Source organism: Neomonachus schauinslandi, chromosome 12 (genome assembly GCF_002201575.2).
Source record: "Neomonachus schauinslandi chromosome 12, ASM220157v2, whole genome shotgun sequence".
In the NCBI taxonomy this organism is placed as follows: Eukaryota; Metazoa; Chordata; class Mammalia; order Carnivora; family Phocidae; genus Neomonachus; species Neomonachus schauinslandi.
In genome coordinates this window covers 99,399,849-99,405,916 of record NC_058414.1, presented here as the reverse complement: position 1 = coordinate 99,405,916, position 6,068 = coordinate 99,399,849, and the positions used below count along the sequence as shown (strand labels likewise).

The 6,068-nt window shown below is 40.7% G+C and overlaps 1 long non-coding RNA gene across 1 annotated transcript; it reads right to left on the bottom strand.

The window, feature by feature from the left end:
* Positions 1–508: 508 nt before the first annotated feature.
* Positions 509–1,994, bottom strand: LOC110582834. The gene is made up of 3 exons (XR_002480466.1): positions 1,918–1,994; positions 1,321–1,714; positions 509–539 (listed from the first exon to the last, which is right to left on the bottom strand). It is a non-coding gene; the product is annotated as an uncharacterized LOC110582834 (long non-coding RNA).
* Positions 1,995–6,068: the final 4,074 nt, after the last annotated feature.

Below are 6,068 nucleotides of genomic sequence, written 5' to 3'. Positions count from 1 at the left end.
CATAATTATAATTAGTTTTAACTGAAATTTAAAAACAGAAGCAGTGTAAACGATTTCACCATGAAACACAGCTTTGTTGTTGAGGTAGAAGTAAATTTCCCTCCAACTGTTCTATCACATGTTATTGCTGTTATGCAATGCAAACGTTGGCCATGTGCACTGTTTCTAGTGTTACACACAAACCCATCATTGAGCTAGTCATGTCAATAGATCGATTCGGTTCAAATAATCCTTTTCCACTGATGCGGTACTTTTGTTTGAATACCTGATATAGACAGGACGAGTCACAGTAACGCCTATCTACATTGTACTTGGCAATTCAACTTAAAGACTGATTATTATTTTATTCATAATATACTTAAATTGATTTTTAGTTTAAAAATAAATATGGACAGATTTTTAACTTTAAAATGAAGGCAGGGGCACCTGGATGGCTCAAGTCGTGGTCTCAGGGTCCTGGGGTAGAGCTGAGCATGGAGTCGGCTTGGGAGTCTCTCTCTCCGTCTTCCTCTGCCCCTGCCCCTGCTGGTGCCCTCGCTCTAAATAAATCAAATATTTTACAAAATGAATGCATAACACCGATGCAGAACAAATGGAGATGACCAGGCAAGCCCTATGACAGAAACGGAGACAGAGAAAGAGACTAGAAGAAGATATGTTACAAAATTCTTGACCAGTAGCCATTGCAATTTCCTGCAGTCCAGCAAAGCCAGAGAAAAAGTGGTTGGAGACATTTTCAGCATACACATAGGAATTCTGATAAAATGTTTCCTCTCAACAATCAAAAACAAAGTTGATAAAACTAGTAACTGGAGCCAGAATTAAATGTCCAACAAAACAATTCTAAACAATTTTTAGCAGGGTCTGAGCTTTTAACTTGGGCCACTTAAAAGCAGCTTGGATTATTGCAAACAAGAAAACAACACTTTTAGTTGGAGAGAGTAAAAAAAAAAGAAACTACTGTGGGTATGAAAAGTTTCGGTGGACATTTTTCAGAAAAGCCTAAGAATTTTAAAGTATCAAAATAAGAAAGACATATTACGACACCAAACCATTGTCCATAAAAGACAAGACCTGTTTAATAATCTCAAAGATGAATCAATTTGAAATTTGAAAAGCTGCAAGTATTTTTCTTTAGAGCTATAGGAGAGGAGTGATATAAGACACTGCCCAAATAATATTTTGAGTGTGTCTTAACATATTCCCAAATCTATGAAGACATGCTGTAAATTCAGGGCAAAAAATCAGATTGGTGGGATGGATATTTCAAAATCTTTTAAGCCTGTCAAATGAGAATTTTCATAGATATTTGGCACAAACCTCTTGCGATGGAAACACCTGCACAAGACGCCAGTCTGAATCTCATCCTGTGTGCCCCAGAACTGCTGGACCATGCTCTTTTCCACCTCTGGATCCTACTTCATTTTGCTTCATTTGTTTGCAGAAATATTTCAGCTCCCACCGCTTATACAGAGTATTTGATTGGGAAAACTGAAGTCCATCTAGGAAATGAGAGGCTTGCCCAAGTACGGGAGGGCTGGGAATGCGAGGGTCTGGGGAGTGAACTGGGGCGCTGAGCCAGGCAGTTCTCACGTCGTCAGCCTCGAAGCACAACCGCTGTGTGTTGGCAAAGGCTTCCAGACAATGGTGCTCCTTCTCATCCACGTTCCGAATCTCGAGGGAGTGCCTCTCTTTAGCAGACTCTAACCAGGACCTAAGGGAGAAGGGATGATAGGGAATGTCCTTCTAGGCTCCTTCCCCGGGATGCAGAGAAGGGACGCTCGGGGAGAATCAGTGGTGCCACAGGGGCAAGAGAAGACTCAGCACAGTGAAAAATTCATAGGTAAGGGTTCACCTTATATCCAATCTTATGGGAATGTTTCCTATCGCATCCAAGGCATCGAATAAGAGTTGTACCTGTTTTCCTGATCTCAGGGTCCGGAGATGAGCCCTAGGTTGGAACCTGCTTAAGATTCTCTCTCTCCCTCTGCCCCTCCCCAACACACCGGCCCGTGCTCTCTCTCTTTCTCTCTCTCAAACAAGACAAAACCAAACCCCAAACACTTATACCTATTTAATGCTGGGTAAGCCTGGGACAAAGTATTAATTTAATATCCGGTATTTTAGTTACTTGCGTCTCAATATGCTGACACATACTCTCACAGTAGTGAGTGGGCGGCGAACTTCCTTGTTCACGGCTGTGCACCAAATTCCCTGCATCCCTAAGGGACTTGCTAAATATTTTTATTTTTCAAGAACAGGAAACAGATGGTATTCTCTCCCTTTTAACCTGCTGTGACCAGACATGACCGCACTTTTGGTTCCTTGTTCCATCCTATATGCACACCAAAGAAGTTCTCTTCCTGGCACTTCCAGCTGAGTCATCTCAGACTGTAACTCTTTGGTTGTCAGCCGGCCCCATTAGATGCAACTAGCTCTCTTCCATTCAGGGAGAAGAAGGAAGACTTCTAACTTTGGGTTCTGGTCCCTCCTACGGTCTCCAGTTCTCTTGACTCGGGAGTCCTAGACTTCTGGTAGAAATCTGGTATTTTGCCCTATTTGGTTTAGTTCTTTGTGTGTATGCTTTTCCATCAGAATCTCGGAGAGGAGGAGTCTTTGGTGCCCCGAATCCAGCTGGTAACAATTGGAACGAGGGAAATGCCTTGAACATTATTGAAGTGACTTTGCCTTTTTCCCATTCAATCACAGAATCTTTGCCCCAGGCCAGTCACTCTCAAAGTATGATCCCAGGCCAGCGCTTCAGCAGCACCTGGGAGCAGGCTGGGAATGCAGATTCTCAGAAACTTTGTACCTTAGCAAGCCTTCCCGGTGGCTCTGACGCATGCGAATGCTTCACAAAATACAGAGAAAAACCTGAAGAATCAGCTTCTGAGAGTAAGAAATAGTAATAGGGTTTTGTTAAAAGCCGGCGGCCTTGTAATCCAGGGTGTTTCTTTAGAACGGATTGTCTAGATTCTATCACTCCTCCAATTGGCATGACAAGGTCCAGGTCTCATTTGCTGTGCAATAACATTTTATACAGTAGATGTCCAGATAAGTGGAGTTGGGAATACTCCATCATCTTACAGGGGAAAGAAAACAGAGAGGAAGAAAGGAGAATAAAGCAATGAGATGTGTGTCCCAAATTCTGTCTGTCAAACAACAAATTTCTCAACAAGTTCCAATGTCACGTAGGCATCTATCTCCCACTGAAGGAGAGGAACATGGTGGCTGGGGGATAGTTACTGAAGTCACCTACATAGAGAGACTGAACCCTGTCTAAAGGGTCTCTTTAACAGATCAGATTGGACTGCTTTAAACAAGATTAAACATTTAGTTATAGTTTTTCCCTAGAAGTAATGGATAGGAGCTAGGAAAGACTAGAAAAATTAAAAGTAAAAGTAAAATTTTTACAATTTCTCTTTATATTAAATGTAGTCTACATTTAATTTTGCTATGTAGGCTGTTTCCAATGCTAGCCACACTACTCCACAAGAACCAATTGACTTAAAGTCGTAGGGGACTCATTTCCATAAGCTTGCTCCAAGCATCTTTCCTATAAAAGCAGCTACTAACTCAAAGGGAATTAAAAATAAAATTAAAAGTTCCCTATCTCATGTCCCTTCTCACAAATCTATACCAGAGATATAATGCTTTAGAAAATGTGCACACCGGGGCTCCTGGGTGGTGCACTTGGTTAAGTAATTGACTCTTAATTTCGGCTCAGGTCATGATCTCAGGGCCTTGGGATCAAGCCCCGCGTCGGGATCCAAGCTCAGTGGGGAGACTTGGCTTCTCCCTCTCCCTCTTCCCTCCACCCCACTTGTGCTCCCTCTCTCTCTCAAATAAATATCTTAAAAAAGAAAAAAAAGAAAAAATGAGGGAAGGAAAATGCACAGCACCTGAGACTTCTTCAATAAAAACAATGGAAATAAATCAGTTCAATTCCCCCCTCAAGAGAAAACTGGAGAAGTACAATGAAGTAAACCAAAAGGAAAGCACAAATATGGAAATAATAAGGATAAAAACAAGAGTTGATGTAGTAGAGAATACAAAACACTAGATTTAGTTAACACATTAAAATTCTTGTTTGTTGAAAAAAATTAAACTACTTTTTCAAGAAAAAAAAGGGAAAGGGGCACAAATAAAATTTTCAAAATGATAAGAGGAAATGACCCCTGAGTTAGAGAGAATTTTTAAAATTTAAGACCTCTTTGCAAATAAATGTGAAGACCTAGACAAAATGGATAATTTCCTAGAGAAATACAGATCACCAAAACTGTCTCCACTAGAGAGATAAAGTTGAAATCGACCAATTTACATGGAAAAGATAGAGAAAGCCATCCAGGAACCTCACCAAGAAGTAAGCGCAAGGACCAGATGGTTTGACATGGAAATTCTTCCAAACCTTCAAAGTCCGGACAGTCCTAGTGCTCTTTAAATTGTTCCAGAACGTTGGAAATGAAGGGAAATTTTTATTTTTTTATTTTATTTTATTTTTTTTTACAGATTTTATTTATTTGAGAGAGAGAGAATGAGAGAGAGAGAGAGCAGACCCCCCACTGAGCAGGGAGCCCGATGCGGGACTCGATCCTGGGACTCCAGGATCATGACCTGAGCCGAAGGCAGTCGCTTAACCAACTGAGACACCCAGGCGCCCTGAAGGGAAATTTTTAAAAGGAAGTATAGTATTGATACCTAAGCCTGACAACACTGTACAAAAGAATAAAACTATAAACCAATATCTCTCATGAGTATCCATACAAAAATATCAAATAAAATATTAGCACATAGACTCCAGCACCACACTGTCAAATGTGATACATCATGACCAAATAGGATTTAAACAGAAATGAAAAATCGGTTTGTTATTAGAAAATCTATTAATATCATTCACCTTACTAATAGATAGAAGGAAAAATAATCATAAGATTATTCCCATAGATGATTTTTGAAAGCCTTTGACAAAATTGATTAGCTATTCATGATAAATAATAGAATAGCTGTTCACTCAAGAAAAAAGTGGCTGGAGAATACTTGCTGAAAATGACACGCACACAAATTATAGACTACTGTAGTTGAGCATCTCACTTACTCCACTGGGAATCACTGAAGATATATCAGGAACCAAGCAAGTGTGTCCATCCACTACCATTCAATATCATGATAGAGGTTTCAGCCAATGCAATGAGATGAGAGAAAACAATTAGGGACGTAAGACTAAGTACAGAAGAAGTGACAAAGTGTGGTGCATCCATCAGATGGAATCTTAGTCAGCAATAAAAGAGGACAAGCTATGGACACACACCACTTAGATGATTCTCAGAATCTTTATACTGAGGAAACCAGTCTCAAAAGGGACTTTGTTTTACTTATCTCTAGATTCTCCGTGTTTTCTTATGGTATAAAATCTACCCTGAAGTCAAACAATCTATGAGTGTTAATGAGTGGATGAATAGATATAGGCTCCCAAACCTCAAGAGATGGGAATATGTCACATGTTTCATCCTCCTATTGGATGAACCACAATGGGTAGTATTTATCAAGGACCTTCTATCTGCCTTCTGCCCTGGGAGACAAGTGGGCAACACTGCTTTCAGGGTACTTCACGTGGGCCTCCCATCTCATGAACCTGTATTTCCTTTTTCTTAGGAGGTAGATGTGGCTCTTTGATTAAATATTTGCTTACAGAAGGTCGTAACACAATAGGATGTTAAATTCATAATGGAATTTTGGCTGAAACTCCAATGATAAAAACAGGAGATTCAAAGTGCACCCACATTCTGTAGGGTGAAATCAAATCTGTCTCCGAGGGATAATTTCGAGAAGAATTGTAAGCTTCTTTGTGTTGTGCTTCTCTTATCCTCAAGCCTTTGCTAACTTTCATTAAATGTACAGTCTAGGGACCCCTGGGTGGCTCAGTCGGTTAAGTGTCTTCCTTCGGCTCAGGTCGTGATACCAGGGTGCTGGGATGGAGCCCCACATTGGGCTCCCTACTCAATGGGGCTTCTGCTTCTCCCTCTGCCCCTCCCCCTCCACTCGTGCTCTGTCTCTCTCTCTCAAATAAA